At 36.6% G+C, this 23,314-nt stretch overlaps 1 protein-coding gene and 1 long non-coding RNA gene across 4 annotated transcripts in view; both read left to right on the forward strand.

The window, feature by feature from the left end:
- Positions 1–19,405, forward strand: part of LOC130856023 (uncharacterized) — a 118,481-nt gene extending 99,076 nt beyond the window's left edge. For both annotated transcript variants that reach the window (XR_009054413.1, XR_009054414.1), the window contains 2 exons: positions 17,139–17,298; positions 17,903–19,405. This is a non-coding gene — a long non-coding RNA (uncharacterized LOC130856023). The remainder of the gene's footprint in view (positions 1–17,138; positions 17,299–17,902) is intronic.
- Positions 1–23,314, forward strand: part of LOC130856019 (ubiquitin-conjugating enzyme E2 E2) — a 429,172-nt gene that overhangs the window by 139,165 nt on the left and 266,693 nt on the right. The gene's annotated exons all lie outside the window — the stretch shown is intronic.

Here is a 23,314-nt window from a genome sequence, read left to right on the forward strand (position 1 = left end):
GGCAGGAAGTCAGCAAATGTCTATTCCTTTTCACTCCCTCACTATCAGCTGTTGTATTTGTTTTGTGGTCCTGTATACACATAGTGTTTTAGTCTTTATTTTGGTTTTTTCATACTTTTTACATCATCTCATTGATTCCTTTTGAGAATTAAGAGAAAATGATATATAGCAGTGTTGTTTACTTTTCATAAGGAGGAAATTTTGGCTAGATGTGTTTCCAGATAAATAGTTTGATCAGTGATTACACTATTAAAATTATTGAGGCATTTTTAGAAAAGAAAAATGGAGGGGAAGGAAGGAAAGGGGGAAAGGTCATGAATTAGAATATAGCTTATGCAGATAAGAGTAGCTGTGAGGGGACATAGCTGTATAACACTGCCTTTCATTTCTGTTTGCAGGTGTCATTTGGTTTAGATGCTAGTAAAACGTAGGCTTATACCTAACCTTACCTATGCATAAATGTTTAGCTTGTGGTCTTTTACATTGAAGGTAAAGGGCACAAATAGAAAATATGAATATTATAAGTAAACTACCAGGGTTCATAAGTCCAAAATAAGACCTACAGTGCCCTGCAAATAGAATCTCAGCAGTATAGCTTTGAATGATTATACCTCAGTTTCCTTATCCATAAAATGGCGATAAATTTATTACCTAAAATTACAAGTGAGTTCATACATATCAATCACTGAAAATAGTGTCAGACACCCAGGAAGTGCTCTTTAGAGGTTCGACATTCTTACTACAATTAACCTCTTGACTGTAAGATAATTTGTGGCTTCCTAGCATGTCTGTCATCCTACCGCCAATATTTAATGCTGCAGTCTGTTGGAAAAATGGAAATTTAGGCTGTTAGCAAGACTTACATCCACATCCACAGTGCAAGGCCTCTGACTCTGTGAGCATATTGTTCTTGGAATCACGTTATGTATTTCAAAAGAATCACTCATTTTCATGATAAAGATAACTTGACCTATTCATTTGTATAGTCAGAAGGGTTTACAAATAAGCGAAATAAAACTCTTCCCCCTGATGTTGCTGGGGGTGAGGGGCTCCAGTGAAAGATAAGGGCGTACACATTGAAGTGCAGGAAGTGAGGATGTAGAGTCAGAGGGGGAAGTGCACTGCTGGGTAAAGGGAAACAAGTGGGTTTAAGTACCTGCCATAAAGATCCCATGACCTTAAGCATCCTTCTCTCAAGTTCCCGCTCTCAGTTATTCACAGGGTTAACACATACACCCATGTTCCCAGCACTCCGCCTTCCCTGTTCTGACTTATTTACAAACTACGTGAGGACATTTATTTCCAATACAGGCCAAGAAGGGGTTTTCAGGACTAGAAATGTTATGTTTTTTTTCTGAAAATTCTCACCATGCACCCATCTAGGATTGTTCCTCAGAAAAACAGTACTTTCTATGTGTCTTTTTTCTCTAACATTTTGAAACGTATTGTAATCTAGTTGTGTACATTTATTTTAAGGAGGGTTAAGTGTGATTGTGTACTTTAAAATGACAGCCTGTAATTATTTTTATGATCATCAGCTGTTCAGATTTCGTATTTATTTTTCAAGAGCATGACTTGCAGTTGCTTCCCAAGAAGAAAAGATTACTGTGCATAGTAGGTGCAGATTATTTTTGTTCACTTGTTGAAAACCAGTTTGTAAATACTCTGTATTTTACCTGAATCCAGTGTAAATAAATGTTGACAATTTTGAACATTGAAAACCTGATTGCCAAATAGACAGAATTTTTTAAAGAGTAATGGCTCTTCAGAAATTCAGCATGAAGTGCACATCCTTTATTCATTACAGTGTTGTAGGAAATGTGGAACCTGACAGAACTAGGTTCGCAGGTGGTCTCCAGTATGTTCATTATACGACCCCAGCGAAACAGCTAAGCTTCTGGGCCTCAGCTTATCCTCCCGTTAAATGTTAAATGACGGAAAACTGACAGTATTATCCAAACATTGAAAGATTTTGAATGTTTTTCCTTCTTTTTGTCCTAACCCCTTTTCTGTAAATATTTCAATATACCCAGTTATTGCCAACAATTAAGAATAAACTAAAAAAGACACAAAATTAATCATGCTGATTTCTTTGATTATTTTAAGTCAAGTTGAAATTAAGTAATTTCAGAAAGCACAATTACTGTATTTTCATAATGTAGTTTAAAGGTACATAGTGGTAACATAATAAAAATATATTTGTTCCCAAGATAATATTGAAGAAGAACATGAGAAGACTGAAATAATCCTCAAATCAGATAAATAATCAGGAACAGACCCAAGAAAAAACAAGTATGTGTTAAAAGCAAAGAGAATTTGACACTGGCAGTGTTTTCTAATTAAAACTGAAATACAGGACATAATTATAAAGTTAAATTTAACAAAACCAACCCCACTGTATCATCTTTTCTCCCTCATTAAATGGAAGAAAACATTTAAATTGGGGGCTCGTGTCTTCTTAATTTTTATTTAGTTTTTAAATTTTGAAATAGGCTTTTTAAAAGCTGCAAAAATAGTACAAAGTTTCTTCACAAAGAATTCCCATATGCCCATCACTCAGCTTCCTTAAATGTTAACATTTTGTATAACCACAAGTATCAAAATCAGGAAAAAATTAACACTGATATTGTTCTGTTACCTAATCTACAGACCTTTATTCACATTTTGTTAATCGTCCAACTAATGTCCTTTTAGTCTAGGGTCCAATCCAGGACCCTCCACTGCATTGAATCGCCAGGTCTCCTTAGCTTCTTTTAATCTACACAGTTCTGCCGTTCGCCTTTCATAACCTCGACATTTTTGAAGAATACTAGTCAGTAAATTTGTACCATGGCCCCTCAAAAGTGATAATGCATCCTTCTCAGTACATCAGATCAGGGAGCACATGATTCCATATGTCTCATTACCAGTGGTGATGGTAGCTTCCTCCACTGTAAAGTTACTGTATTTCCGTTTGTAATTAGAATCTTGTAGTGAGATACTTTGTGACTGTGTAAATATTGTGTTTATAATCATATCTTTCTTTGTAAAAAATAATTATTTATTTATTTTGGCTGTGTGGGGCCTTAGTTGTGGCATGCGGGATCTTTGCAGCTCACAGGATCTTCTTTGCAGCAAGAGAGATCTTTAGTTGAGGCATGCTTCCCTGGTTGTCCAGTGGTTAAGACTCCGTGCTCCCAATGCAGGGGGCCCGGATTCAATCCCTGGTAAGGGAACTAGAAAAAAGGTTATAATCATATCTCTGGTGATTCTTATCTGAAACACTTACTGTACTGTTCCTCAATGGTGATTTCCTATTTCCATCATTTCTTCTACATGTATCATTGGAGTTCTGTGGCAAGGAGGAGCTTTTTTTTTTCTCCTTTTTATATTTATTTAGTTATATCTGGGTATTTATTTTTATTCTGTGGATTATAAGCCATTACTGTCATTGCTTGGATTGTTCCCAGTTTGGCCACTGAGAGCTCGTTGAAGTTGGATCCTCTGTTCTGTGACATGCTTCCATCAGTTTTTTAACATATCCTTACTTTCTGGCACACAAATTCTTCCTGGCTCATCCCATACGTTCCTCGCTTACCCCCACCAGTCCTGAAATCAGCCATTTCTCCAGGGTTCCTTTGATCGCTGTTTTCACACTTAGAAACCAAGACCTGTGCACGAGATGTGCTCACCGGTACCAAGATACTTCTAGATGCTTTCTAGATGCTTTCATGAATAGAGCTAGGAGAGATACAATGTATCCATAAACTCATTTCTATATCAATATCTAATCTAAAACTGTTTGCGTCTCCAATTTCAGTTCAACATTACAAGGTTTATCATAGCTTCCCACTACAAATAAGAAATTATTAGGAACTCCTTTCTCTGACATAAGAAACTTGATTCTTAATATCCGCAGTGTATTTTTTTGCTCAATCTTAGATATACGTAAACTAGTTTCAGAATTGCTAACTCACACTTTAGATTTGGTGACCTTTAAATGAGCCTAGTTAGACTGGCACATTTTGATTCTAAAATGCACACATGACACTCCCAGATATATATTCAACTGGTGGAAGTGTACCAAAAACCAGTGCTTCCAGTCCCTTTTTTTTTTCTTCCAGTTTTATTGAGATATAATTGACATTCAGTAGTCTATAAGTTTAAGATTGTCTTACATATGGCAATGAAAATAAGCAATAAACAGTTTATGACAGGAATAGAAAAGAGTTTCATTTGAGCCAAACTGAGGACTATAGCCTGGAAGACAGCTTCCCAGATTACTCTGAGGAACTGCTCCAGGGAAGCATGGTTTTCAGCACCGTTTTATGTCATGTCAGAACAAGAACATCAAAGAAGTCAGGGAGACATTCCCTCAAGGTTTCAAAAATAACAGATCAGCACGTACACAGTGAGTCAGCACGGCCTTGGCACCTGAGAAGGGGAGACATCATTAAAGGAGCATCAGCATTGGCATCCCAGGAAGACAGGCATTTAATCTTTATATTTTTTTTAAGGCTCTTTATTGGAATATAATTGCTTTTCACTGTTGTGCCTGTTTTTGAGGTACACCAAAGTGAATCAGCTGTATTTATACACATATCCCCATATCCCCTCCCTCTCGCGACTCCTTCCCACCCTCCCTCTCCTGGCCTTCTAAGTCATCACCCATCATCGGGTTTATCTCCCTGTGTTATGCAGGAACTTCCCACTAGCTATCTGTTTTACATTTGGTAGTGTATATATGTCATTGCTACTCTCTCACTTCATCCCAGCTTCCCCTTCCCCCTGACCGCCTGCCCCATGTCCTCAAGTCTGTTGTCTACATCTGCATCTTTATTCTTGTCCTGTCACTGGGTTCATCAGTACCATTGTTTTTTAGATTCCATGTATATGAGTTAGCATATGGTATTTGTTTTTCTCTTTCTGGCTTACTTCGCTCTGTATGACAGACTCTAGGTCTATCCACCTCATTACAAATAACTCAATTTCATTCTTTTTTATGGCTGAGTAGTATTCCATTGTATGTATATTCTTTACTTCTGGTCAATGTTGCCTTCTTTAAAAATAATTAAAGCAGATGTATGATGTATGTTTGATCGGCCACAAACAGGGTGAATTTCAGTTAGCATAAAATTCATGTTAACTCCTGTATAAGCCAGAATGACTCCCCATAACTCAATATGTGAAAATTTCTTTTATCACATACATCATGAAATAATTATCATAATAATTTTAGTGAACATCCATCATCTCACAGATACTAAATTAAAGAGATAGAAAAACAACTTTTTCCCTCGTGGTGAGAACTCTTAAGGTTTACTTTCAACAACTTTCATATATAACATACAGCAGTGTTAATTATATTTATCATGTTGTACATTGCATCCCTAGTACTTGTTTATCTTGTGACTGGAAGTTTGTAGTACCTTTTGACCATCTTCATCCGATTCACCCTCCCTGCCCTTCACCCCCACATCTGGTAACCACAAATCTGATCTTTTTTTCTATCAGTTGGTTTGTTTTTGAAGTATAATTGACTTAGAATGTTCTGTTAGTTTCTGGTACACAAGATAATGATGCAGTATTTCTGTACCTTTCAAAATAATCACCATGATAATTCTAGTTACAGTATGTCACCATACAAAGATATTACATAGTTATTGACTATATTCCCTACACTGTATATTTCAAACCCATTTCTCATTTATTTTAGAACTGAAAGTTTGCACCTCTTTAATTTCCCTCACCTGAATGGATAAAGAAGATGTGGCATATATATACAATGGAATATTACTCAGCTATAAAAAGGAATGAAATGGAGCTGTATGTAATGAGGTAGATAGACCTAGAGTCTGTCCTACAGAGTGAAGTAAGCCAGAAAGAGAAAAACAGATACTGTATGCTAACTCATATATACAGAATCTAAAGAAAGAAACAAAAAAAATGGTACTGATGAACCCAGTGACAGGACAAGAATAAGGATGCAGATGCAGAGAGCAGACTGGAGGACATGGGGTTGGGGGGGCAGGGGGCAAAGGGGAAGCTGGGACGAAGTGAGAGAGTAGCATAGATGTATATATTACTACCAACTGTAAAATAGATAGCTAGGGAGAAGTTGCTGCATAACAAAGGGAGATCAACTTGATGATGGGTGATGACTTAGAGGGCCGGGACAGGGAGGGTGGGGGGGGGGGAGTCATGGGAGGGAGGGAATATGGGGATATGTGTATAAATACAGCTGATTCACTTTGGTGTACCTCATAAGCTGGTACAAGACTGTAAAGCAATTATATTCCAATAAAGAGCTAAAAAAAAATGTAAATAAACAGTACATGCTCTTTAAGAAATAATAATAATAATAATAATAATAATAATTTCCCTCACCTATTTCTTTCCTCCCCCACTACAGTCTCCTCTGGTAACCACCTGTTTTTTCTCTGTATCTGTAACTCTGTTTTGTTATGTTTGTTCAGTGTGTGTGTGTGTTTTGTATTTCATACATACAAGTGAAATCATACAATGTTGTCTTTCAGTGTCTGACTTATTTCACCTAGCATAATATCCACTAGGTCCATCCCTGTTGTCATAAAAGGCAAGATTTCACTCTTTTTTGTGACTGAGTAATATTCCATTGTATACATGTAACACATCTTCCTTAACCATTCATCTATTAATGTGTACTTAGGTTGTGTCCATATCTTGGCTATTGTAAATAATGCTGCAGTGAACATAGGGTGCATATATCTTTTTGAATTAGTGTTTTCATTTTCTTTAGATAAAATACCCAGGAGTGGAATTGCTGTATCTTATGGTAGTTCTATTTTTAATTTTTTGAGGTACCTCCATGTTGCTTTCTATAGTGGATGCACCAATTTAGATTCCTACCAACAGTGCATGAGGGTTCCCTTTTCTCCACATCCTCACCAACATTTATTATTTGTTGTCTTTTTGATAATAGTCATTCTGACAGATGTGAGGCGATACCCCATTGTGGTTTTGATTTGCATTTCACTGATGATTAGTGATGTTGAGTACCTTTTCGTGTGTGCAAAGTACCTTTTCATATGTCTTCTTAGGAAAAATGTCTATTTATATCCTCTACTCACTTTTTAATCAGATTGATTTCTTTGGTGTTGGGTTGTATGAGTTTTTGGTATATTATGGATATTGACCCCTTATGGGCTATATTGTTTGAAAATATATTCTCCCATTCAGTAGGTGGCCTTTTCAGGTTAATAATTTTCCTCACTGTGCACATTTATTTTTACTTTTGTTTCCTTTGCCTGAGGAGACATATCCAAAAAAATACTACTAAGACTGAAGTCAAAGGCTATTTTTTTCCCATTGTATATTTTTGCCTCCTTTCTTGTAGATTAATTGCCTGTGTAAGTATGGGGTTATTTCTGGACTCTATTCTGTTCCATTGATCTATGTGTCTGTTTTTGTGCTAGCACCATACTGTTTTGATGACTGTAGCTTTGTAGTATAGTTTGAAATTAGGGTGTGTGATCCCTTCAGCTTTGTCCTTCTTTCTCAAGATTGTTTTGGCTATTTAGAGTCTTTTGTGTTTCCATACAAATTTTAGAATTACCTGTTCTAGTTTTGTGAAAAATGCCATTGGTATTTTGATAGGGATTGCATTGATCTGTAGATTGCATTGGGAAATATGGCAGTTTTAACAATACTGATTCCTCTAATCCATTAACATGGTATGTCTTTCCATCTTTTTGTGATGTCTTCAGTTGTTTTCATCAGTGTTATATAGTTTTCCAAGTAAGGTCTTTTACCTCCTTAGATAATTTTATTTCTGGGTACTTTATTATTTTTGACATGATTATAAATGGAATTCTTAATTTTTCTTATTGATACTTCATTGTTCATGTATAGAAATGCAGCAGATTTCTTTATATTAATTGTGTATCCTACAACTTTATAGAATTCATGTATTACCTCTAGTAGTCTTTTTGGTGGCATCTGTAGGATTTTCTGTGTATAGTATCATGGCATCTGCAAGCAGTGACTGTTTTACTTCTTCCTTTCCAATTTGGATTCCATTTATTTCTTTCTCTTGTCTGATTGCTTTGGCTAGGACTTCCAATACTGTGTTGAATAAAAGTGACCAGAGTGGACATCCTTGTCTTGTTCCACATCATAGAGGAAATGCTTTCAGCTTTTCACTGTTGGTATTAGCTGTGGCTTTGTCATATATGGCCTTTATTATGTTGAGGCATGTTCTCTCTAAATCCAGTTTATGGAGAGTTTTTTTCATCAATGGATTTTGAGTTTTGTAATAAGCTTTCTGCATCCATTGAGATAGATAATCATATGATTTTTATTCTTCATTTTCTTAGTGTGGTGAATCGCATTGAATGATTTGTGGATGTTGAACCATAGTTGTATCCCTGGAATAAATCCCACTTGATCATTTGTATGATCCTTTTAATATATTGTGGAATTCAGTTTCTTAATATTTTTGTTGAGGATTTTTGCATCTATGTCCATCAGTGATATTGGCTTGTAATTTTTGTGTGTGTGATGACTTTGTCTGGTTTTGATAACAGGGTAATGCTGCCCTTGTAAAATGAGTTCAGAAGCATTCCTTCCTCTGCAGTGTTTTGGAATAGTTTGAGAAGTCTTAGTTCTTCTCTAAATGTTTGGTAGAATTCACTTGTGAAGCCATTTGGTCCTGGACTTTTGTTTGTTGGGAGTTTTCAAATTTACTGATTCAGTTTTATTACTGGTAACGTCTGTGCATATTTCCTATTTCTTCCTAGTTCAATCTGCAGAGATTGTACATTTCTAGCAGTTTGTCTGTATCTTCCATGTTGTCTATTTTATTGGTGTATAACAGAATCTGTATGATTCTCTGTTGTCAGTTGTTACTCCTGAAGATTTTTCATTTCTGATTATATTGATTTGGGCTTTTTCTCTTTTTTTCTTGATGAGTCTGGCTAAAGGTTTATCAATTTTGATTTGATAAACCAATTTGATTTCAGAGAACCACCTCTTAGTTTCATTGATTTTTTTTCCATTGTAATTTTAGTCTCTTTTTCATTTATTTCTGATATGATCTTTATGACTTCTTTCCTTTTACTAACATTGGGTTTGCTTTTTCTTCTTTCTAGTTCTTTTAGGTGTAAGATTAGGTAATTTATTTGAGATTTTTCTTGCTTCCTGAGGTGGGCTTGTATCACTATAAGCTTTCCTCTTAGAACTGCTTTTGCTGTGCCCCATAGATTTTTGGGTCATCATATTTTTGTTTTCATTTTTCTCTAGGTATTTTTTTAATTTCCTGTTTGATTTCTTCAATGGTTCATTGATTGTTTATTAGTGTATTCTTTAGTCTTCATGTCCTTGTGTTTTTTTGCAGTTTATTTCTTGTAGTTGATGTCTAGTCGCATAGTATTGAGGTTGGAAAAGATGTTTGATGTGATTTCAGTTTTCTTAATTTTACTGAGACTTGTTTTGTGACCAAGTATGTGATCTATCCTGGAGAATATTCAGTATGCATATGGAAAAAATGTGTATTCTACTGCTTTTGGATGGGCTGTTCTATGTATGTCTAAGTCCATTTGGTTTAATGTGTCATTTAAGGCCAGTGTTTCCTTATTGTTGTTCTGTGTGGTGATTTGTCTATTGGTAAGTGTGGTATTAAAGTTCCCTACTATTATGTATTACTGTCAATTTCTCACTTTATATCTGTTAATATTTGTTTTATGTATTTAGGTTCGCCAATGTTTGGAGCATATATATATATATATTTACAATTGTCATATCATCTTCTTGGATTGATCCTCTGATCATTATGTATCGTCCTTCTTTGTCTCTTGTAGTAGTCTTTATTTTAAAGTCTCTTTTGTCTGATACAAGTATTACTACCCTGGTTTTCTTTTCATTTCCATTTGCATGGAATACCTTTTTCCATCCCCTCACTTGCAGTCTTTGTGTGTGTGTATTTAGATCTGAAATGAGGCTCCTATAGGCAGCATTTATATGGGTCTTGGTTTTGCATCGTTTCTTCTCTTGTGGTGGGTTGACTCCTCTGGGTGGTCTGGTAGATGTGGCTGGCCCCTTGTCTGGTTGGTTACCAGGCCTTGTCTTTTGCAGAGTCTGTTGACCACTGGTGGGAGGCACAGATTCGCAAGGTGACTGGTTCCAGGTGCCCAGGGATCCTGGGTTAGTGCTAACCTATGGGTAGACAGAGCCAAGTTCTGGGGTGGGTGGTTTGGAGGCTGTTGGAGGGGGGAGGGTCCCAGATCTGGTGTTGGCCTGCTGATGGATGGGTCCAGTTCCTGTCACAGCTGGCTTCAGGATCCAGAGTGTACCAAAGCTGCTGACAGCCCACTGGTGAGTTGAACTGTATATAGGGCAGTTGGCTGAGGACTACAAGCTGTCCCAGGGCTGGTGTTGGCCTTCTGGTAGGCAGGATCAGGCTCAGGGTGGGGTTCCTGGGTTGGTTGGCCCACTGGTGAGTGAATTGGGTTCTGACTTGGCAGTTCTATGGCTACAGTGGTCCTGCAGCTGGTGTCCACCTGGTGGTGGGAAGGGCTGATCCTAGGGGGTCCTGAGACTGGTGCCTGCATACTGGTAGGTGAAGTTGGTCCCTGGACTAGTACTGGCCCACTGGCAGCTGGAACCAGGTCCCAGGGTATATGACTGCAGAGCCCTGGTGGCCCTGTGCCAAGTGCTGGCACAGTGGTGTCTGAGACTGGGTCTTTGGCGCTCTGGTGGAGCAGCAGACCTGCTGGTGGGTGGGTCTGTGTCCCTACCCACCCTTAAGGTGTCCCAGTACCAATGCCGATAGGCTGGTGATCAGGGCTGAGTCCCAGTGTTAATGAGCTGGAGGGAGGACTCCACATTGACACTCATCAGCACCAGTGTCCATGTGGGAGAATGAACTCCCAAAAATGCCTGCCACCTGTGTCTCTGCCCCCAAGGGGAGCTCCCTTTGCCTCCTGCCTCTCTGGGAAGGTAAGATCAGCTGGTGGGTCTGACCCAGGCTCCTTGCAAATTACTGCTTCTGCCCTGAGTCCTGGAGTGTGTGAAATTTTCTGTGTGCCCTTTAAGAGTGGAGTCTGTTTCCCACCAGTCCTCTGGCTTTCCCAAAAGTGTGCTGGCCTTTAAAGCCAAACATTCTGGGGGCTCGTCTTCCCGGTGCAGGACCCCTGGGCTGTTGAGCCCCAGTGTGGGGTTCAGGCCCCTTGCTCCTTGGGGAGAACCTCTCAAATTGTGATTATCCTCCCTTTGCGGGTCACCCACCCAGAGGTGTGGGTCTTGACTCTACTGCGTCTCCCCACCTCTTACCCATCTCATTGTGGTTCCTTCTTTACATCTTAATTTGTAGAAGATCTTTTTTGCCAGTCTCGGTCTTCTCATCAGTAGTTGCTCTGTCCATAGCTGCAGTGTTTGTGTGCCTGTGAGAGAGAGGGAGCTCAGGGTCTTCCTGCTCTGCCGTCTTGACCACCAAGTCCGCTGTTTCCAGTCTCATCATCCTGGTCATTTATGGCACCACCCAGAAGAAATCTGCAGTCGTCTTTTCTCACATTTACCAAGTTTTGTGCGTTGTATCTCCCAGGAGCTTCAAACTGCTTACTTCTTTTCTCCCCACGCTACCGCATCTCTCAGCTGAACCACTGGCATAGACTTCTGATAAATCTCCCCACATCTGACTTTGCTCCTCTCCAGTTCAAAGACTAAGTCAGTGATCCTTTAAATATACAAATCTGATCTTTAACTTTTGCTCTTTGATGGCTTTCTCTGTATTTCAGGTGAAGTCTGAAATCTTCAACATAGCCTAAAACACCCTGCGTGATCTAGCTTCTCCCCACCTTCCTAGCCTCAAGGCATGAGTATTCCCTCCCCTTCTCCTCTCTGCCCCATCTTTATTAACCCTCTTTGAGTTCCTCTTTTACACTCCAAGTGTTGTATATGCTGTTTCCACTACACTAACAGTGCTCTTCCTCCCTGTGTCCCCCTTAGTCTTGCTAACTTCTAAATGCCATTCAAATCTCAACTTAAATGTCATTTCTTCAGTGAAGTCATCCCTGAATTCCCAGTCTGGGTTAGACTACCATGCCAAACCACCCCAAAGCACTTGGCATTTCTCAGTGGCAGTTTACACCAACACATTTGTAATTACTTCTTCTAAGTGGGCTTTCCCAGATGGATCATGAACTTCTTAAAGAGAGGGTTTTGCCTGTATTGCGCAGTGTTGTGTTCTCTGTGCCTGAAACTGTGTACCTGCAGCATGAAAGCAGGGCTCACACTGCATGAATGCCTAAATTAATGCACCGAAAGTGTTTTTGAAAAGCGTTGTGTAGATACTGAAACCGTATCATGATTAATAACTATCAGCAATACATAAAAAGTAACCTTTGTACAATTTTTATGGATACAGAGACTTCTGGATCCTTTCTGCTGCATTATAATACCTTACAGTGTTGGAAATACCAAAATAAGGTAATAATCCAGCAAATGGAGAAAGGTTGAAATTGGTTTACACAGTGGGTCTAGTGCCATAAAAAAATAATTTTTTAAAAAGCCTAAAATCCTAACACGTCATTAAAAAAATTCTCATCAATTCTTCCTCTCTCAAGAGTTCATTATTAGATTTTGCTAACCATCACTCATTTTAAATTTAGCTGCTTCAAGGTATTCAGTATCTAGGTTATCCTGCTTTGTGTACTTGATGCAGTTTTACATTTAGATAAATTTATGTTGGCTTAAACACTAAGACAAAAACCAATCCGGTTAAATGAGATGGGGATTGGAAATTCTGAGATATTTTCTTACTGGCATTACTTTTTGTATTTCTAGTTCAGTTGACTCTCTGACAGAAGTTGTACTATCGTGTGAGTGAAGAAAACTGTGACCAAGCATAAATGGGTCTTTAAATGTATTTTCATATCAGAATAACTTAATTTGTCTTTATGAATTTGAGAAAGATTGTGACTTTTATTCTTGTAGATACTTATAAAATCAGAATCCTGTTTTATTTCTCAAGAAGGTGACATGTGAGAAGGACTATAGCTTATTGCAATTGCAATTCTTTTTTTCTCCCTCCTTTTCTTCTCCTTTCTTTTTTCTTTTTGGTACAGTTATTTCCCTGCACCTTGGGTTACTTAAACCAACATATTAGCACGCTAGTGATTTCAAAACCATAATATAAAAACTAAACAATCTTAATTCTTACAGAAATAAAAAAGAATTCCTCTCTCATTTTTACTTATAAGTGAAAATGAGACAGTCTTGCTCAAGACCACAACATCTATCATAAAAGGATGAACCAACCTTGCTTTAATCACTGTTGACTGAGAATGTTGAAGTATTGAGGCATCAATGAGGCTTACACTACCTACTGTGTCACCAAATTTTTGAACAAAGAATAGCTAAGTCAAAAACTGTACCTTTTACCCTGTTCATAATAATTATTGTGACTTTTGAATAAAACCATTAGGTATAAAATTTGATTTCACTACAGTGCATGAAATTTTAAATGCATTAATATATATTTTGCTTTGTTAGAATAAGCAAACTACACATTCACTTTTATTTCACCCAAATGTAAAACAAGTAAAAATAGTGAGCTTCAAGGGATGACATTTTACTATACTTGATATTATTACTCTAGATATTTACTGTGAATTAAAGCTAAGCGTGAAGTATAAGGTGAAAGCAAGCCTAATGAGCTGTAAATATTTTTAAACACCTTGAAGGATTATTTTAAAAGTATAAAACATATGTATAATTCTAAAACAAGTAAAATTAGAACTGGAAGTCTAGTTTATCAAATTGTTACATTTTGAGTTTTTCACTATATCTATCCTGAGTTTTTCACTATGTTCTAAATCTTCTACAATAAAAATTTGATTTTATAATCAGATACTTTTAATTTTTAAATTATGGTGAAATATATTAATAGGTAACATTTGCCATTTTAATCATTGTAAAATGTACAGTTCAGTGGCATCGAGTACATTCACATTGTTGTGCAGCTGCCGCCACCATCCATCTCCACATTCAGATAATTTAATGAGCATTATTGTCTTTCTAAGTCATCTGAAAAAGTTTTATTCAAAAAAGAATCACGTTTGCTATAGTGCTGCAGGAGAGTTAGGACAAAACTGACTTGCCTTCTATTATTGAAAGAAAATATCAAAGTACAGCAGAGTTAGAGATAAAAATACTGGAAAGGGTCCACAAACAAAATCTAGCTTTAGTGTTTTATGAAGAAGCTTTATTTTAAATATATGTGACTACTAGATATGTGGACGTTGTTTAAAAAAAAGTCAAATATTAATTTCATTTAAAAGAATTTGCTTTCCAAGCCAATGTTTTGAATAAAATTGTTAGCAAATTTACCCGATTTATATAAAAAATATTTCATGTACATTCAAAATAAAATGGTTTGTTAAATTTATAAAAATTGTCTACTTTTCCCCCACCTAAGATATTTAATTCATTTACATCATACACATATACACACACGCACACACGTACACACATACTATATACTGTGGGGGTGTTTTTCCTTTTGTGAGTTTTGGTTAATTTTATTGATTATAAGTCGTAGAGAAACGAACTAATGCATTTCAAGTAAATGCACTGCTTTCCACAAAGCATTGTATGAAATATATATATACACACACTGTTGGCTTTGTATTTTAAACCTCATTTGTAAATTTTACATAAAACTTTTTCTCGGTGTTTAGGTATTTTCCATCAATGAGCTGACCTGCAGTTTGGCATGTACAGACTATTTTTTTCATATAATCTTAAAATACAGAGTTTACAGATTTGAGGTTGTCTCAATCAGTGATTTATATTTCATACAAATAGTTAGGGTTTTATAGCGTGGTTGGTTTTTAAATTTGGTTTAAAACTCAGCATTTTCCTAACCTGTGAGAAGTTAGTAGGCATCCCATAAAAAAAGATTCCATGGTGAAGAGAATTTTCAAAAAATGCTTTACTCCATTTCCCTTTCTATGAACATTAGTAGCATATACGTTTCTAATACCTCTAGTAGTAAAGACATATATCTCAATTTAACTCCCTGGATCTCAAGCTTTTGAAAGTGGAACCATATTTGTATGTGACATCCACTAACACTCCTATGAAATGATGGTCTGTATTAATCTGCTGGTCCAAGAAATAGTATCATTTATATTACTTCAGAAATGCACCCCCCCCCCCCGAAAAAAAAAAAAGTCTAACATTTCTATGATTTGGTCAAAATAAATAAACGGAAAGGAAGGGCAAAAATAGACTAGACCACTGAAAGCCAGAGTTTGTCTTCCCACATTTTTTTTTCTTCATAATTGATGGCATAATTCTCTCTTCAAACTCCAAGGATTGACCAAACTCCTAGGGAAACATATTTGAGAACCACAGAATGACCATTGATTCAAAGCACAATGAAGGAAAAAAGATGCCTGGATAATCCACACAACTGAAAAACCAAGTTTTTATTTTAGGTGTGGTACTCAGTTATGTGCATATTTGCTAGAACTTGTAAGGCCCCCAAAGCCTTGTTTCTCTCAGATTTGCCCATGATAGAAGTCCTGATTGCATCATAAATGTAAAAATCTTTGTAGAAAGTCAATGAAAATTATGACAAATTAGCTAAATTTTAAACAGAAGAGACAGCTAATCTGGATAATTCATGTCTCAATAGCAGGTCTCCTGGCTTAATCGTACAGCTAATTGCTCACTCCAGAACCTATGGGGGAGTGTGCTCTCATCCAGAAAAAGATGGGCTGCTCCTGGAGATTTCACAAATAGCACAGCAGCAGAGAGAAAAATGTAATATATTTGGCTTTTGTTTAGCACAAAGTATGTTAATATTGTTTATTGAATGTTTGTCATTAATTTCTCATTTACCTTCTTGTTTAAAATGTATCCCTATTGTTCAAAATCCATTCTAGGTGATTCGAAAGAAACTCAAGTTATAATTTCCTCAATTATGTTTTGTTTCATTTTGAAATTTTTGGTCATTAAAAAAGGATGAAATGAATATTTAGATCTGTTCTTGTACACTGAAATCTTTTGCTATAAGTAGGTACCACTGATAGTCAAGTGTAGGATATTTACACACCAGTGGCTATGCCCCCATCATTAGTGATGGAGAAAGAAGTCTTGAGGACTCCGAAGACACAACAGGATAAAGAGATTTCTCAGAAACCTTTCTTATAATCACAAAATACAAAAACAATAAAAATAATCACTCCAAAAATATTGATACTACTAAGTTTTACTAAGATAAAGAAGATGAAGAAACTTTTAAAACCTATTTTTAAAAGAAAATCACATACTTTTTTTTATTAAAAGGACTTGTTACTAATGATAGTGCATATTTTAATTTAAGCCTTGGGTAGGGCTAGTACCAGTTTCTTTTCTAAGTAATATGAAAAATCAAGTTAACATTGCTCTTTCTGAGTGGAAAAAATGCACCAGATGCAGTTGAAAGAACATGTGCTTTGAAAAGTTGTATGATCAGAACTTGAGTCTTAGATTATAGTATGTATGTTATTGTAGACTAGTTACTTAACCTCTGTAATCCTTGATTTATTCATCTTTTAAACTGAGCAATTAAAAATATATCTGTATCTCTCAAAATTATTATGAGTATTAAGTGACATTATATGTGATACACAGGGTAAAGTGTAAACACTTTGTAAACTACAAACTGTCTACTTCCCAGATGCTGCTGCTGCTAACATTACTCACTACTATTGCTAACAATAATACACAGAGTTGTAAATACTTCAGTCACCACTCTGACTGCTCTAATCAAAACAAATGAATGCTAGGGAAGTTTGTATAGGGTCTTCATAATTTTTTTCTCTCGCAGGTGAAAAAAAAAACAATCAAGTAAGCAGGTGCTGTGATTTTGTGCCAGAAAACCTATCCTAAGATTCTTCCTCCCCATCACAGATCTGGAACATCAAAATATCTTTTTAGCCCTAATAAGTCGCACAGTTTTCCAAGAAAGAGAAATATGCAAGGCTGGTCGCTCACACGTCAATAACTTATTCCCTAAAGTAGCCTTCCAAAGGGACAGTGATAAGTATCATATTTGATGAGCTTGTTAACTAAAAGAGGTTTTAGGTGTGGGAGTTTAAAAACATTTAAACTGAAAAGAACTTTTTCTTTAAAAGCTCTAGAAGCTCAGGACCCTCTGCATTTGGTATCCCTCCAAGACCCCCTGGACCAGTTTGAAAACCACTAATCTCAGAGAGCCTTCCAGGGCTGTTACTACTTCAGATTAAGGCTGAAACTATGATCTGTTCAGTATTCAAGAGCAGCACCAGCACAGAGGTAAGGGTGGGACCTGCAGTTGGGGGTGGGGAAGAAATAGGATTAAGTCACCAGCATCCCACTTTTCCCAGTCTTTTATACAAATCTCTGCTTCAGTAAATGCTTTTATCACCTGTATGAGGAAACTCATAGCTGTATTTTCCAGCATTAACAGCACGTACACCTAAAATCATCACTTTTTAAAAGTGCCAAAGGAGTCTTAAAGTGTTGGTTTTCTCTAAAGTTTTCGGTGATCTAAGCTTTAGTGGAAAACATTTGGTTGGCACCTAGAAATGGTTTCCTGGGTACCTAAATAGTACCCCTTTCTGCAAATAAAAACATCACCAAATGAAGTTCCCAGACAGAAATACACGTATCTGCAAGCAGCACTGGCTGTCAGGAAGCTCAAAGCTAAGTTCTCTGTCCATATGCAGCCATCTCCCTTAGCCCAGTTTGCTGTCACAGCTGTTCTCCCTTTTGTTGCATAGGTCCCATTTACTTCCCTTTCTTTAAATGGTCTTGTTAATGTAGTTTTTAGATTGTAATGACCACGTGATTTTTAATGGGTTTTTGAAAATGATTTATCTTTATTTTAATGACTGTCATGTGTGCATTTCCTTTTCAGAAGTAACAAGATATAAATAATAAATAAATAACACAAAACAGACATTTGGACAAAAGCTACCATATAATTTTCTTTACAATGACTGCTACTGGGAAGAATAGTTAATAAAGAGGACAAAGAATGAATTCCTGAAAAACTGAAACTGAGCTTCAGATGAATGGAATGTGACCTATACATACTTATTCCAAACTACCTGGTAATCTTCAGCTACCTAAGAAAAATTACCAGGTGTTTTTCAAAGAAGTTAAGGCCGTGCAAGCCTGCACTTCATTGCCATTGTTTGCAATCTTGATTCACGGTCATTTGTGGAGTACTGTAAAACTGTTGGTAAATAAGGACTGCTTGCGCTGTTTAAACAATATTTCTCAGTATTTGCCTGCTTCTGTAATTACATGGTAATTATTTTTCATTGTTGACAGTAAAATATGTAGCATATTTCGCAGGTAGAATTCACAGTGCTGATCTGTTTTAAAATATTGTTTTGGGGGCATATTCTATATGCTGATTAACATTGTTCTCATATACCTCTGGTCACAGAGAGCCCTGTCAATTTTAGGACAGTAAAGGAGGAAAGACATCTTACAAAAACTTTATGGCATTATGATGGTCTCTACTTACAAGTACATTTTTACTGAAATGTAAGATAGTCTTAAAGAAAATGTCTGAGGAATTTTAAAGTTTTTAATAATACCTTTAAAATACATGTAATATTTCTTCATTTACTGAAAAGCTATATGTTAATACTCTAATATTAATATTTTATATTTTATATTTTTATAAATATTATATTGTAAAATATATTTTATATTAATATAAAATATTTTATATTATTTTATTATGCTTTTATATTAGAAAACATAATACTTTGACATTGTCAGCTCCCATTGTATTTATTTAAATACCAAGCTAGTATTTTTGAAAGAACATGGAAACACACTAAGAAGGCAAACATCAGATATGGTAGATTGTTTTCGTCATTGGTTTTGATGTCTGCGTTTGTTGTTTTATAGTCCCATATTAAGCTGACTCATTATAAAACTTAGAAAACTTTTTTAAAGAATTGTGACACCCCCTTGTATAGACACTCTATTAGTTTCTTTGAGCCATTTCGTAACACTAAACAAAGCTATCTTTATTAACCCCCTCTCAAATAAATCACTTCTTTCAGGAAGGTTATTCAAGGGATACCTATGGAATTTCTCTGCGTGTTTGTTTATGCGGGTATTTTTTGCAGTCAGGTTGCTTTGAAAGCTCGTTATATTTTAAACTGTGCTCCATGATAAACAAAAGCAAATTCTCCTCCTTTGGAAAACCTAAGTAGTTCTTATCTGAACTTCGATTTGTTTTTAATTGAAAATAATACACAAATTTTTAGTTTACAGAAGCGAAATTTTGGTATAAAAATCCCCAGAATACCGCTTGTAATTGCATTAGATGCCTAATTCCTGATTTTCAGTTTCAGGTCTTCTCAAAACATTGATTTTTTTTTTTCCTCTTGCAACTTTAAACCAGAACTGGAAAGCTTTAGGCATATTCCTTTGCCAGAGTATGAACTGGAAAATGATTGAATGAACAATTGAAAGAAAGAAAAGAAATCGTTAGAGGCTTTTCTATGCAAAAATATCTGCGGCTCCCCACATTCAGTTAACTAGAGCTTCAGTTGACTTATCACATATCTATTAAAATGCAGTTATTCCTAGGCAGATAGAAGAATGGATCGGAATAGAACAGAATATAAAATCTTAGAACACCCCAAGAACATGTGGAAATTTGGTATATGAAAAAGTAGGAAATCTCTAGTGAATTACCTTTCAGGACATAAAACTGGACAGAAATCTTGAACTTTTTTCACTAGCTTCATTGTTACTAATAATACTAGTATTGTGACTTGAAAATTTTTTAATTTTTATGTATAAAAACATATAAGCATGTTAGTAGAACCCAAGATATTCAGTGTAACAAAAAGTTACAAACATGAAAGAAGTTAAAAAACCTGAATGTCAGGTTTGAATTGTTACTATCAGTATGAACTCATGATATTTCAAAAACGTATTTCCTGTTCTGTCCATAGAAAAGGGCCAGAAGAAATGACATCCCAGTAGCAATGAGTATACCTATTGCCAAGATCTTGCTATTACCATTCCCCACTAAAAAAATCAGACTTCCCTGGAGAGACAGCTGATTGCAGATGTGGTGAGGGAAAGTATAAAATGAGCCTGAGATCGCATGAAGAGATGCTCAACGTCACTAATCATCAGGGAAGTGCAAATCAGTATCACAATGAGCTGTCACCTCACACCTGTCAGAATGGCTGTCATCAAAAAGAACACAAATAACAAATGTTGGTGAGGATGTGGAGAAAAGGGGACCCTCGTACATTGTTGGTGGGAATGTAAATTGGTGCAGCCACTGTGGAAAACAGCATGGAGGTGTCTCAAAAAACTAAAAACAGAGCTACCATACGACCCAGCAATTCCACTCCTAGGTATATATCCCAAAACAAAATAAAACAAAAACACAAAACAAAACACTAATTCGAAAACATACATGCACCCCAGTGTTCATAGCAGTAGTGTTTACAATAGCCAAGATATGCAAGCAACCTAAATGTCCACCAGCAGATGAATGGATAAAGAAGATGTGCTACATATACATGCAATGGCATACTACTCAGCCATAAAAAAGAATGAAGTCTTGCCATTCACAGCAACATGGATGGACTTGGAGGGTATTATGTTAAGTGAAATAAGTCAGAGAAAGACAAATACTGTATGATATCACTGATATGTGGAATCTAAAAAGTACCACGAACTAGTGAATGTAACAAAAAAGAAGCAGACTCACAGACACAGAGAACAAACTAGTGGTTACCAGTGGGGAGAGGGGGGAGGGGCAGTATAGGCAGAGGGGAAGGGGAGGTACAAACCATTGGGTGTAAGATAGGCTCAAGGATGTATTGTACAATATGGGGAACATAGCCAGTGTTTTGTAATAACCGTAAATGGAAAGTAACCTTTAAAAATTGTATTTTTTTTTTTTAAAGAAAAGACAATTTGTAAGCCAGATGTGCCAAATTTTTACAGTTTTTATAAACCGAGTTCCTGCACAGGGTCTGAAATACAGTAAGACCCTGATAAATATTGAAAGAATTCATTATGTTTTATTGTATTTTTCACTTCTTTACAAACTTTTAAAAAAGATTACTCTGATATTAACTAGGTTTGTAACATATGTAAATTGATCATTCTTGTTCTTTCATGAAAACACTTACCTGATAAGTGTTAAAGGGGACTGGACAAGGTTCAAGGCATGTTATACTTCACAGGTTGCAAGTCGATCTCAAACCAGTGATAAGTGCTGTTTGGATTTGGTCCTTTGATTAACTAAAAATCCATCTGTTTCTCTATCTTGAATATCATATGATAGGCTAGCAAATGTCTTACAAATCCTGGTATACTGTGTTCTTAGAATTCCTCCAGTCCTGAAACCCTATTTAAAGAAGAAAATATGGATCTTTTAGTAAGACTTTAAAAATGTATCAGGATTATAATAATCATCGCTCCTTTTCCTAAAGGGTAGGCAAAACCCATACTTCTGGCAAGCTGAAGCATTTTGCTTTATTTGCTATCTATTGGCACCCTGGTTTTTTCCTACAATTCAGTAAATAATACACTGGTTCCCATATAACTTTTTTTCAATCTTATGTGAATCATTTTAATTAGAATGCTTCTTTAAACTACCATGCCAGAGTGAACTAGCTGAGAGTAAAAATCTGTTATCATAAAAAAGTAGTTCTCAAGCCAGAGGCCATTCAGTGGGGGTGATTTACTTAGGCACTGAGACGTTTTGAGGACTCCGTGAGCTGTATAGGTATCATGGGATCACCGTGAGATGAGAGAGTTGAATAACAGGACAGGAAGTACAAAGTTCACCTATTTCTAATTCTGGCATGGGGTACATGGAAGTGTTTCGCTAGTTTAAATGTTAGGCATTTATGCATCCTGCCCTGTCCTTTTACTAGAGTTGGGTGGATCTGGACAGAGCTGTAGGAAGGCACAAGTAAGCAAAGGTGAGCAGTTTGTCAAAAGCAACTTGTAGTGTGTGTCATGCCTCAGAAATTACCCTGTCATGAATCATAACAAATACTGTATATCTGTCATAACAGTTTATCGAAGCCTGGTAGGTTTTTGACTGTGGGTGAGTGGGTGTTATGGTTGGAATAATCTAATACTCATATATTTGTATCAGATGATAAAATCAAGTAAGATCCGTATGAGTCATCAGTGCTCACTTAAAGAGTACGTGCAACTGTAAACAGTCTCCAGAATAAATATTGTAGAAAGGACAAGTATGATTCCACTTATGAGGTACCTAGAACAGGCAATTTCATAAAGACAGTATAATAGATGTTATTTGGAATGGGGTTGGGGGGTGGGGGAGGAGTAACTAATGGGTACAGACTTTCTGTTTGGGATGATGAAAAAGTTTTGGAAATGAAGAGTAGCGACGGTTGTACAATGTGAATATACTTATGACACCAAATTGTATACTTTAAAATGGTTAAAATGGTAAGTTTTATGTTACATGTATTTTGCCACAATAAAAATGTAATCAATTACTCTTACTGCAGAAACCAAGGGGGGCAGGTATAAAACAGAATGCGAAGGAGACCATTGGGAAGGTGCCAAAACCTAGTCCACCGCATGAGAGCAGGGCCGCATGGGCTGGGCAGTCTCACAGCAGTAAAGGGCCTTCCTTGTAGATGACAGCTGAGTGAACAGGAGCTGCCCAAGTCACTAGAATGAAATCCCAGGCACACCTGGACCAGCAGGCTGGGGTCTCCATACTTGGTGTCCAAGGGTGCCAGCTCAGTGAAGCTAGGTCATGGAACTGTGAATTCCCCAATTAACCAAGTGTTTGCATGGTCATGCATTTGCGATTTTTAGCTGACCAATTAAGCTCTAATTTTCTAAATTTATTTCATAACAGTTTAATAGAATTTTCCTTCTGTGAAATTTGTGAAGCCACTTAAATTATTTTTCTCTAACTTTTCAGTTTTTGATTTAGTGTTACCGACTGTCATCAGTTCCAGATACTCTAGAGCAGAGGTCCCCAACCTTTTTGGCACCAGGGACCAGTTTTGTGGAAGACAACTTTTCCATGGACCAGGGGGCGGTGGGGAGTGGGGGGGAGGTTGTTTTGAGGTGATTCAAGCACATTATATTTACTGTGCACTTTATTTCTGTTATTATTACATCGTAATATATAATGAAATAATTATACAGTTCACCATAATGCAGAATCAGTGGGAGCCCTGAGCTTGTTTTCCTGCAACAAGATGGTCCCATCTGGGGGTGATGGGAGACACTGACACCTGAAGCATGTTGCTTATGTCCAGTCTACTCTGTAATC

This window comes from Hippopotamus amphibius, chromosome 6 (genome assembly GCF_030028045.1).
Source record: "Hippopotamus amphibius kiboko isolate mHipAmp2 chromosome 6, mHipAmp2.hap2, whole genome shotgun sequence".
Lineage (NCBI taxonomy): Eukaryota > Metazoa > Chordata > Mammalia > Artiodactyla > Hippopotamidae > Hippopotamus > Hippopotamus amphibius.